Source organism: Limulus polyphemus, unplaced genomic scaffold (genome assembly GCF_000517525.1).
Source record: "Limulus polyphemus unplaced genomic scaffold, Limulus_polyphemus-2.1.2 Scaffold296, whole genome shotgun sequence".
Taxonomy (NCBI): domain Eukaryota; kingdom Metazoa; phylum Arthropoda; class Merostomata; order Xiphosura; family Limulidae; genus Limulus; species Limulus polyphemus.
In genome coordinates this window covers 464,363-477,620 of record NW_013665906.1, presented here as the reverse complement: position 1 = coordinate 477,620, position 13,258 = coordinate 464,363, and positions in this window count along the sequence as shown.

Sequence of the window (13,258 nt, the reverse complement as noted above, 5' to 3'; positions counted from 1 at the left end):
TTTTTGTCTTGGTGTCACTGCTGGCGGCTATCTCTCAATGTTCCTAAGACATGAGCTATTCTTTTTGGTCCAACTCGTCATAAGTTTCACCCTTGCCATGACCCATCTCTATTTGATGTCCGGGTTGACAATGTCCTGATTCTCCTTTCCGACTCCGTGCTCTATCTAGGCATTATCTTTGATAGGCATCTTACTTGGAAGCCATACCTATCTGCCCTTTCTGCTAAGGTTATTCGACGTCTTCATCTCCTCCGTACTCTCACCAGTACCTTCTGGGGCCTGAACCCTCCTCTTCTGCTATACACATACAAGACATTTATCAGACCCTGCTTAACCTATGGACATACAGCCTGGATATCTGCTTCTCTGACCTTCTACTCTCGTCTCCAGGTTTTGGAGCGCCATGCCCTCTGGCTCGCCTTTGGTGTCAAACTCCCTCATCCCACTTCCAACCTTTATCACCGTATCAACTTTCCTCACATGTTATTACACCTTCAACAGATTCACACTCGCTATGTTAATAAATGCTTTCGTGACCACAATCTCATCTTCTCCCATGTTCTCGCCACCACTGTACCCACTCCGAGAAGCATTTTTGCACCAGCTGATTACCTCCTGAACCTCTACGTCATGTCCCTCCCAACTGACAATCCCGACCACATCGAGATGCCGATGTCCCCTCTTCCCCCATTTATCTATCCTGATTCATAATACTCGATATACCTGTTGCCAGTTCCCACACAATCTCCATTATATGATATAGACTGGTTAGTGGTCACCCATATTTCTCCAGATTGTCTCTTCCATCTGCAAATATCGCGTTTTCCCCATTTTCTGCCTCCTGTGATGACTTGCACGCTTACCCATCTACTATTCATTTTACCCATTTTTCTTTTTCGTCCCTTGGCTGACGAGAGGGCGTAACCCTCTACCGGCCCGCCGGTCCCCCCGGGATCGGAATTAAATAACGCTTATGTTGTGTTGTTGTTGTTGATATTTCGTTGGTGGTGGTGTCCAGGGTCACTGATGAGGAGTGGAATTCTAAGAAACTAGTCTGGCTCACAGACATACCCCAATGAAAGAATAGACCATTCCAAGTTTTCACTTGTTGTTAAACAAAGGTTCAAACAACTCTATTTGTTTAACTTTTATTTTATAAAACACACTTATCTCCATAAAACATATATTAATGAAGAGAGTCAGGCGATTACAAATACTAATTGAATTAGTTTTTTACGAAAAATGATAAGAAAATCTGACAAATTACTCAGATTACACTTAGCTTCATATAACAAACACTAAAATGTATATAAATGATACAGGGTGAAACATATTAACAAGATTATACTAATAGTTGAACGAGTACATTTGCGAGGACAACATATAACGCATGATTCTAAGTAGGTCGCACACTAAGACGAGGCCTGGCATGGCCAGGTGGCTAGGGCGTTCGACTCGCAATCTGTAGGTCGCGTGTTCGAATTCCCAGCCCACCAAACTCGTCCTTTCAGCCTGGAGGTGGCATTATACTGTGACAGTCAATCCCACTTGTCGTTAGTAAAAGAGTAGCTCAAGGGTTGGCGGTGGGTGATGATGACTAGTTGCCTTCCCTCTAGCCTTTCACTACTAAATTATGGACGACTAGCGCAGATAGCCTTCGTGTAGTGTCGCGCGAAATTCATAACAAACCATAACCCTAGGGTGAGTATTGGTACTCCTCTGGATTACTGTTCATGTTGCACACCTAGGTGTGTCTTGGTATTCTTTTAGATTACTGTTCATGTTGCACACCAAGATGCGTCTTGGTATTCCTCTGGATTACTGTTCATGCTGCACACCAAGGTTCGTCTTGTTATTTTTCTAGATTACTGTTCATGATCGTTAGCCTCGAAGCTTGTAAAGTTCTTATCTTTATAGTTATGTTGAAATTGTTCGTGTATTATTTATTTCGTTCACTTCAAAAAAGAAATAAAAAACAAGAAATACAAAGAAGTTCTGTTTTACATGTTTATTTCTAAGTAGGAAAGTAGTCGGTAACTTTTGTAACTTCCGAAATTAAACATTTTTATAGATTAAACAGTGGACAGATATATGTAATTGTATTAAACAGTGCACCGATAGATGTAATTTTATAAAACAGTGCACAGATATATGTAATTGTATAAAACAGTGCACAGATATATGTAATTGTGTAATTTTCAGGCAAACATTATAAGATATGTTACTTTTTTTCTGCAGATTACCTTCTTTTTTTCTCTTTGTGTAAGGTTTACTGTTCTACTAGAACTAAGGTCCGGCATGGCCAGGAGGTTAGGGCGCTCGACTCGTTATCTGCGGGTCCGGGTTCGTATCGTTTTCCCACCAAACATGCTTGCCCTTTCAGCCGCCGGGACGTTATAATGCGACGGTTAATCGTTGGTAAAAGAGTAGCGTAAGAGTTGGCTGTCGGCGATGATGACTACCTACCTTCCCTCTAGTCTTTCACTGCTAAGTTAGGGACGGCTAGCTCAGATAGCTCTCATGTAGCTTTGAGCGAAATTCAAGCCAAACTAGAAATATTTAATATTTCAAACTATGTAATGTAGTATACTATAGCTTTTTATCTTTATTTTGATTATTCGTAGAATAAGAATCTTTCTATTTTACACGTTTGTTTTTTGTTGCTTGTTTTAGAGCAAAGCCACATTGGGTTATCTGCTGTGTCCATCTCGTGGACTTGAAGCCGGGATTTTAGTGTTGTAAGTTCGTATGTTTATCGCTGTATCGCTGGGAGACACACATTTGTTTTTAAGAAATGCGAAAAAAGTATAACATATAACATAAGTATAATATAAGTAAAGTATATACTGGACACATTTTCAGGTGTTAAAACACGCGGATGTCAACTCGTTTGTTTATACAGTACATCGTATAATACTTCAGACATTTTCAAACTGTTAACTGAATTTCGCTTCGGGACGTTTTTCTTACTCTACTATATCATAGTGAGTAATTTTATGTTTTTCTTTGCTTTCAACACCCAGGGTAGAAAAACGTGATTGAAATAAGTTATTTTCCATGTAAGGTATACAGAGTATACTAAATAATGGGATTACATGTTATTTTTGTTTGCATTTCTTATATTATTAGAGACATTGTAATAAACAAAGTTATTAACAATGGGATTACATGTTATTTTTGTTTGCATTTCTTTGTGTATCTCTTATATTATTAGAGACATTGTAATAAACAAGGTTATTAATAATGGAATTACATGTTATTTTTGTTTGCATTTCTTTGTGTATCTCTTATATTATTAGAGATATTGTAATAAACAAAGTTATAACAATTTGGCGCATGATTATTTTACAGAAGAATATTTAAAAAGACGATTAGATTATCGATTATTTCTTATTTATCAACACGGAATTTAAGTTGACAAATAGGAAATCATTAGATGTTTAGATTCTATTGATTTTTCGACAAGAATCTGTTTTAAAATTAATTCTGTCCTCATTATATTTATTTATAGTACGAACATTGTTTATCTCAAATGTTCATGTCATGGACAATAACAACTATATCGTTTTTTTTTTTATTATTATTATCCAAGTTGTAAGCTCCTCTCTTCACAGTATATTTTTCTTCTTTATTGTATAAATTACACAATAGTAGTTTTGGAGCTTCATTCTCTTAAGGTTTTATTTAGCTTCTAGAGGAATCCCGGAAGAATTGACATTGGTAAACAGCTATGGTGATAACGGCACCAGTAATAAAGATAAGTTTTAAAAAAAATGGCACAGTAGAAATGGCAGAATTTCTTCCCTAAGGATAGAAAGTACAGCAAAATTTTATTTACTTGAGTGTTACATAATAAAACTATTTTCAAACTTTGCATTGATACTGATATCGTCTTTATCAGTGCGTTATTCTTAATATCGTTTTTAGAGTGCCATTTTCTCCAAATGTGCATTACTATTATTGGTACCGTTATTACCGACGTCCTCCAAGAGAGTCTTTTGATTGGTCGGTTAAATTTTGCACAAAGTTGCTCAAAAGTTTTCTGCGCTGACCATCCCTAATTTTGAGGCGATAGACTTGTGGTGAGACAGCTAGTCAACATCACCTAAAGCTAACTCTAGGATACTTTTTACTGACAAATAGTGGGGTTGACTGTCACGTTATAATGCTCCCACGGTTCAAAGAACAAGCATATTCGGGGACGGGTTTTGATCCCACGATCCGCAGATTGCGAGTTGAGTCATGCCAAACCCTATATGACAGAGGTTGAAAGCCAGTTCAACATATATTAAAAGTGGCATATTTACCGTTTTATCAAAAGTATTAATAACAATAATGATATAATTTTCAGTGGCCCTTTTCGATAAAATTACATATGATCACTGTGGAATGATCACACCTGTTTCTATACAGTTGTTCCTTGCTGACGCTAATAATGATCTGATATATAAACATAAAAAAATTAAATTTCATAGAGTAAATTTTAAAGATGGTTAGTGAATAAAATTTTAATATATATGTTTTTAAACTCGTGATTTTACGCGAATTATAACGCATCCTGTTCGAAAACAGATGGGCAAAAGATTACGGTCGATTACGTAATAAAAGTGAAAATTTGATTATTTCTCAATATATCATTTTCTTTATAAAGCAGATCAAATCAATGAGACAATAAACATCAGAATATACAATAAAAATGTAACGAAAGGCTCAGTAGCAAAGCTTCGAAACATATTAGCCTATTGCAATTAGAAACATATCACATTTGATGTAATAAACCACTTCCGGTCCATGTCACCACAATTACTAGGAACTTTACAGTTGGTGAAGTTAAAACGGTATTTTCTTTCATCAAATGACAGTGATTAAAGCTGGATATATACATTTAGTTTTTAGCTTGAGACATAATATTATAATTTATGAACTAGCTGGAGTACCCGTCCCTTGGCCGGAAGTTAAGTAAATTCATGATAAATGAAAGATTATCTTAAAACATGAAAAGTTGCTTCCCTTATATATAATTGTAAAAAACGCCCATAAAAACCGCAAAATGCAAAACTGAAAATTTGTATGTACCCCGCATGGACCTGATGAATCTCCATACCAATTTTGGAAAAGGTTCACCCACACCCTGCATAGTAGTTACATGAACATACAACAGACAGTACTATTATATTTATATAGATAAAGGAATAAAAGACTAATATACAAATTACTAATATGATTGAAAAAATAGCTATTCTTCTGAATGCATGTAAATGTATCAAAATCCAGTTTAAAGAAAAGATAAGCCTGTAGTTTGACACTCCAACAAAGTTGATCATTCCATTGAGCACTTTAAAGTACTTGCCCTTCGATATGTCCCATCCAACACTGATCATTCCATTGAGCACTTTAAAGTACTTGCCCTTCGATATGTCCCATCCAACAAAGTTGATCATTCCATTGAGCACTTTAAAGTACTTGCCCTTCGATATGTCCCATCCAACACTGATCATTCCATTGAGCACTTTAAAGTACTTGCCCTTCGATATGTCCCATCCAACACTGATCATTCCATTGAGCACTTTAAAGTACTTGCCCTTCGATATGTCCCATCCAACAAAGTTGATCATTCCATTGAGCACTTTAAAGTACTTGCCCTTCGATATGTCCCATCCAACAACAACCATAGAATCATAACCAAAAGAGAAATTGTTTTCACATTACCTTGTATATTACCTATAATATCACATTATCTTGTATAAGTCCTCTGATATTATAGAACGGTTCAGATTTTTTCAATTTTTAAATTAACCTTGACTGTTTGTTTTTAAAATTGTCTAAGTTAGTTATTTCGATATTTTTTAACCGTGTTCGTATTAACTGTTTGTATATCTTTAATCATTTTTTATTTCCCTATTTTTAATCAATAGCTCATCACTATTTTCTCCTGCTTCATTATATTGTATTATACTATTGTTTAAGTATCGTGTTTTTTTTTCTCTTGTTACATTTTGTTCTCATATATTATTGTTGTTGTTTTTCAGAACATACTGCTGTGCCTTGCCATTAACTGTCATGCTTGTTTCTGGGCTGAAAAAAAAACGTTTGCTGGAAACGTCGCCAAGGAAATAAAAAATAAAACTAATGTTTTTTAAGGGGATTTATCTCTAACAGTATAATTTATTTATTAATATGATTGGACCGAGCATGGCTTAGGTGTTCATGTAATCAAATTGCGAACCTGAGAGTTTATTGTTTGTGGCTTAAGAAAAACAAAAAACTTTCCGCACTTTGAGATCGTGAGTACGCTACAAGATTGACGGCCAAATTCCATTATTCGTTTAGAAGAGAGTAGCCCAAGAGTTGGCGGTTGGTACTGTTGATTATCTGCCTTCTTGTAGTATATAAGTTCAAATTTAGGGAAGACTATGTGCAAATAGCCCTTTGTGTAGCTTCACGCGAAACAAATAAATTAATTACCAACTGAGAACCTTCTAGTGTTAAAATTAACAATTAGTAGGAATGAAAAAGTAGAAATCCATTTAAGAAATAATTCTTCAACATCTGAATAATAATAGTTACAAGATATAAAGCCACATGATGAAATATCTGCATTGCACCGACTGGTATCGAATCCCGATTTTTAGTGGTATATGTCTTCAAGCTTACTGTTGAGCCACCAGGGAGCAACAGTTCCATAAAAATATACAATGTGATTTCGCTCTAAGTTTCGTATTAATGAAACACGAGTGCCTACGATTAAAAACAACAACGCAAATTGTACAGTAAATAAAGTTATAATTTACCCTTGCACTGTGTATTACACGTAGAATCTATGTAGAGCAATCTAGGAGAGCGGCATGCGCAATCATACCATAGGTCAAAGATAATTAAACATGAAGCCTACGAAATGTAGTAAAGGGTATGGTTCTCTGATCAGTTATACCTCTTGTGTAAAATTTTCGTACCTAGTCTACAACTATACGTGTAGTGTCGAATAAAGGTACTGAAAGGATCAAGATTAGACAGTATATGTATTAGGTTATAATAGGTTATAAAATGTGAATAGTGATGATGCGTTAATGATAGACTGTTGAACAATGTTGCTGACAAAATTAGGCTTTACTTAGGTTATTGAGTCTGTCAGTTTCTGTATGATCAAGAATCGGTCTTGTCTTGTATTTGTTGGTCTTGTTATGTCACCATCATGCTGTTCACGTACATCTCCATGGATTCCATATCGCATGGGAAACAACACTTGGGTTCAGACCTTAAAGTAACAACAATGTAACGTTGAAACACTCCATTTTGTACCATACTGAGACCATGTGACAGTTCTTTTAGATGTGAAATAACGGTTCAAAATACAAGTGTTGGAATACGTAAACCAAAAACAACGCAAAATAAAACATGTGACTTAGACTCATAGAGTTTCGTTAGGTAAGACTCTCTTTCGGGAGGATTCTGAACTTCATGTGAATGATAATAAGCAATAAATAACCAGTAGTACAAACTATGTATTTACGTATCTTACATAGTTTTAGAGTATAGAGTATTTGTTAACCTTGAGGAACAGTTCTATCTAGAAAATGTTGAGCAGTATAGCCTAATTGCTTTGTAAATTATTTATTAATGTTAGTATAGATTTAGCTTCAAAGACGGAAAGTCAAGTACATCTCGTATTGAAAACAGTAAATAATAAATGATAGTTGTTTTTATTCCGCTTGTAAATGGATGCTCTTTTTCTATTAAAAATGTATTTATTTAGTTTTGCTGCGAGATGCCAATGGTTTTAGTATGCCTATGTCTAAGTGTAACAATATTATCCTTATATATATATATATTTGTGTATTATACACTTGTAACCCTACACTCTATTTTTGTTTTTTCTAAACCGTTTCAAACCCTATATAGTTCTAGGTTAGTGCAGCTTTCACAATAATATTAAAGCACACAATCATAGTTTCTTTTTTTGAAAATGTTTGATCTAGTATTGTTATTGGCTTAATTACTGTGGGTGACTATTTATGTAAGAGTTTTGACACGGTTAATCACAAATCCTTGAATATATTTTAATGTATTATGATAGTGAACGTTCTTGTTTCAAGAAATACTGTAGTTTACTCTGAAACTTGACTTTTCAAGATGCAGTTCATGCTTTTGTACAGTAATGGTGTAAGATAGGGCTAAATTTTAGAACCAACAGTATTGAAATCTGAAAGTAAAGTAAAAGCAGATGACACTCCTATTGTTTGTTATAATTATAATCGAACTTTTCAAAAAAAAATATCATCAGACATAAAAATATATGCTGAATGACAAATATTCAACAAATCAGCTTTAAATATAAAAAATAGCGTTTTCAGTTTTCAAAATACAACAAAAGACGTTTATGGGCAATTTCTGTCTAATATAGTAATTTCACAGTTCAAGAAACTATTGAAATCAAATATTTGTACCTGTGACTTGATAATGTGCTTTATTAGCAAACATTCTTTTTTTTTGTATATTACTTCCAAAAATTAAACCCAAGGATCTTGTAGAGTTTGTATTTTAATCGTAAGGTTTTTGCAATGTTTGAAAACTCATAATATTATGCAGTAAGTCATTATTTCTTAGCCCTACACGTAGAATTAAACTTAGAAATGTTAATGTTTAAGGGGGAAATTTCTTTTTATTATTACCTCATTTTTCAGATTCGCTTAACACGTGGAACTTCTTTTGTAGACGCTATAGAAATGGATATATATGAAATATATTGTTTGATGTCTAGCTTCAATAACACACTTTCGAGATTAGATAACATTTTCAAAACTTAAGCTTGAAACTAAAATGGAAGAATATTTGAAATATTTATATTTAATAGCTTATTTACTTTCAAAAAGAGACGACAGTATATACTAATTCATTGCTATAGTTTAATTATTAGTAAATATTTACTAATTCTAATGATCCTACTATAATTAAATTGTTTGTTTGTTTTGTAATGGCTTTAATGATTACAGTTTAAACATGGAATTATATGCTTAGTGATCATTCGATCAAACAACTGTTAATTAAAGCATTTAAATTTTCGTGTTTTATAATTGGTCTGTGATAACCGTCTTGTATATTTATATAAGTTTGTTTTCTGTAAGTTTTCAGAATTCTGCCAGCTTATCTCCTATATACAAGCACATTTGTGTGTAAGTGTTTCTTCTTATGAATTATGTTGTTTTTCTCGTTTTGTATCTTAGGTACGTGGATGTGTGGGTTTTGTCGTGTCAGTCAAAGGTTTCGGATTATGCGTCATTTAACAACCTATGTAAAAGTACTTTTTGGGTGTTGTTCTTATGGAAGATGCAAGTCAAATGAACATGTTCAGATCTTCTGCCAGTTTACATCTTATGCAAGCATATATGTTGGCTTTTTTTACTCAGGTAAATAATTTACTAAAAACAGTAATGATAATTTCCGCTCTTTTAGATATCAAACGAATGCATGTGTGTGTTTGTGTTGTTTATATGATGGTATTCAACATGGTAAAACGTTCGAGAATAGATCAACATTTGAGGATGGTCTTGACTATTGGTGATTTTTTTAACATTTCAATTAGAATACGTGTCAAAACATGCTAGATTATCGTTTTGGAAGCCTTTGTTTAATAAAGTTTATTTGTATCTCTAATGAAAAAGGTGCTTTACGAATTCTGTCACTTCTAATTATCTATATATTTTATATTTAAACGCGTTTCAAGCTTTCAACTCTTCATACACATGTCTAATAAATACTGCAGAAACACATGAACACATGGTGATAAGAACGTCACGTTAGATCCACTCAGAATGAACTTAGTAACATCAGGAAGGAGTTGTCAAATGTTTTCAGGTGCTATAAATGTATTCATGAGGGACTGATTGTAAGAACAGGAAAATGCAGCGCCATAAACTAATTAAGGGATGTTAAATAACAGTTGTATACCTACCTTACGAGCTCTAGTGTTGGACAAAATGCCATTTCGGCACTGGATATAGTTGATATAGCGTGATTGAAATATTAGTACTTTCTTCTTTACTTTCACTCGTAAGCTCTTATAACTACTAATTCAACCTCCCGTTGACGCTGTGGTTCGCCAGATGAGTAGTGTTATTTCAAGCTAAATATGTAAACACTTTGATGGTAATAAAATTCATAAACATAATAAAAACATTTTGTAAATGTAAACTGATGTAGGGATGACAGTGCCAAAAATAATACAAACAATAATATAGAGATGATACAGCTATACATAAGTCATCTCTACACGATTTTCAATATTAAAATTCAATGTTACACTATAAAATGCACGAGTACAAAATGATTACGAGGTCGGTCAATTCGGCCTACTTCGTAACGAGAGTCTGTAATAATCAAGATATGTTTTGATTCAATTTGGTTTTCTTTGTAAGTAAGTCCTAGGCTCTTAGTTACACTACATTGATGCCTACCCTGAAATGACCGTGGTATTTTGATAAACAAACTGCATACCAACAGTTAGGAATATATAACTTGCAACTGTAGTAGTATTAATGTCATGTATGTATTTTACAGTGTAACATTAAATTTTAATATTGAAAGTCATGTAGGGATGATCTATGTATAGCCGTATCATCCCTATATTCTTGATTGCATTCTTTTTGGCACTGCCATCTATACATCATTTTACATTTACAAATTATTTTTAATTACTTGTTTTGTGACGCCCCCCCTCCGCTGACTGAAAATTAGCGTATTTTATGAATGTGTATAATAAAAGTTAATATTATGTGTATTGATTTTGTTTTACTCTTTCACTTCATACAGTAACATAGTGGTTGGCTCTCTAAAGACACTTATTATATAGTATACAAAGAATTGAGTATTGTACATGTTACAGTTATCTAATGTTAATTTATCATTGGCTGGTACTTTCTATTTCACCCTTTACTTAAGATTTTTAAAGGAACACTAGATTTCTGTGATAAAGCTATCTTCAAGGGGCAATGATAACATCGCTTACACTAGAATTATGATTAAAAATTACTACTAGTTATTACGACTAAGCGATGACATCGTGCACTGCCAAGGAACACATAAAGTAGTTGTAGAGTTATCTCGATTGGAACAAGAATAATAAAGATAAACAGTTTGTTGGGTTTGGGCACTTTCTGGTTTATTATTTTAGTGATGATTTTTTGCCTTGTTTTTTGTGCTTGTTGGGTAAAAAAACGTATGAAATTGAGTGGCAATCATCTTTTAAAGTAAAACTCTCTGTCATTGTTGATTTTTAGCGTGCATATTTGTATTATGCCTATTGAGTACCTTAGCCATCCCTACATGTAGAGTTTACCGACTCTATGATCATTGTTAAAATACAATTATATAATTGATTTACTTCACACCAAGTCGTTCAAATAAATAATGATAAAAATAATGTTTCGATTACTGTGCTGTCTACTGTATCCTAGCATGTCTGATGAGTCCGTTTATTGGGCGAATCTAGAAATTAGTATTCTTGACAAATTATATTCTTCATTACTTTCACTTATACGTTCTTGTAACACCCAAACTGCATTCACAGGATGGCGCCTCATTGAGGTTCTCAGAAATTGAAGTCAAAGGATGCCACTCAGTGAAGGATTCTTAGAGGAAGGAGATCACGTGATTTGTGACGCCATAAGTGTGTAAACAGATAGGTGATGGGTGTAATGGGTGCAATACATCGATTAATAGTTTCCTATGAGTCCATCAGATGTTATAGTTTCATAGTGCTCACTAGAGGGCCTGATAATTCATAATAGGTCTATCACATTAGGAGGGGGAACAGATATTATTTGAGACACAAAGAGACTTTGCTGATACATCTTACGACATATTAGCTGCAATCAATAATAATTTGATTATTATAGCTTATGCAGGTAAATTTATCAGTTTTTTAAGTTAAAATAATTAAAAATAAAAATATGATCTCCCCCTTAGTGGCTAAACAGGTGGGAAGCTTAAGAGCTGTTAATGTTATAATTCAAGGTTCAATCCTATTCTGCAACTTTGTGATAAACATGACAAACAAACAAGTATAATATAATTATTATATGATTGTTTATTCGATCGATATATTCATGATCTAGTAAGTAATTACAAAATATGGACTTTGAAGTTATAATTAACTTTATATTAGCCTTGAATATAATCTAGTAAAGGCCTAGTGTTTTGTGGTTCTATTTATAAATCGAGGAAATATTATATAAAAAACATAACTTTTTCTAAACATAGGATATTAAATATTTTGTCAGATGTTAACTTTTGATAAAACGCTGAATAATAATTGTTTGTATACTTAGTTAATTTTATTCATACAATAGAGAAATCTGTTTTTAGAATTCGTGTTATTTGGTTAGATAGTGCCTGTTGGCAAAGTATACAATGGTGTTAAGTATTCTATTCAGTTAATGTAATTTATATGCTAAGAGAATTGGCCTGAAATACATCATGTTTTATATTCTTTTCGTTTTTAGAATCTTCAGATTATTAACTTTAGTTTGCATAAAATGTTTCGTACAAACAAATACGAGGCGTAAAGTTTTATGAGTGTAGGTGTCGGATAGTTTCTATACATAATAAGCATAAAAGAAGGATATTTATTATTTCCAATGTAATGCGTATTAAGCTTGCTGTTATAGATTGTATGTATTCTTAACGCATTGTTCATACAACAATTATTCTGCTTTCACAGTTAATTTTTAATAGAAATATTTTATATGTACAGATAAATCATTGTTCATGACATGATAATCCGAATATCGCATTGTAATGTTAATGAAATTATTACTCTAAATTTGTAACAGACAAGCTGAATGTCCGTCATATGACGGAAAATAATGATTAATGTTTCTTCTCAAAATTATATCTAAGTAAATATTTTATGAACATGTTTATAAAAATCAATTATGATTTAGTAACAATATATGTTGATAAATGACAATCCTATTTCTAGTATTTCACGAAATCAAAAATTTTATGTATATTTAGTCATCTTATTCAACTTATTTAACTGTAAGTATTGCTTAATTAGTATTTTTACTTTTGTAGATTTTTAGTTATGTTCAAATTTTCTTCTTGTTAAATCGTTATAGATTGAAACATGCAAAAAAACTATTCTAAAAGACATATTCCTGCTTTGTTAACTGTATGACCCTACAAATTATTGTTGTGATGGTAAAGGTAATGAAGTTTATTATGGATTTCGAGGTCTTCTCTTTAGACTCTCTTCCTGGTT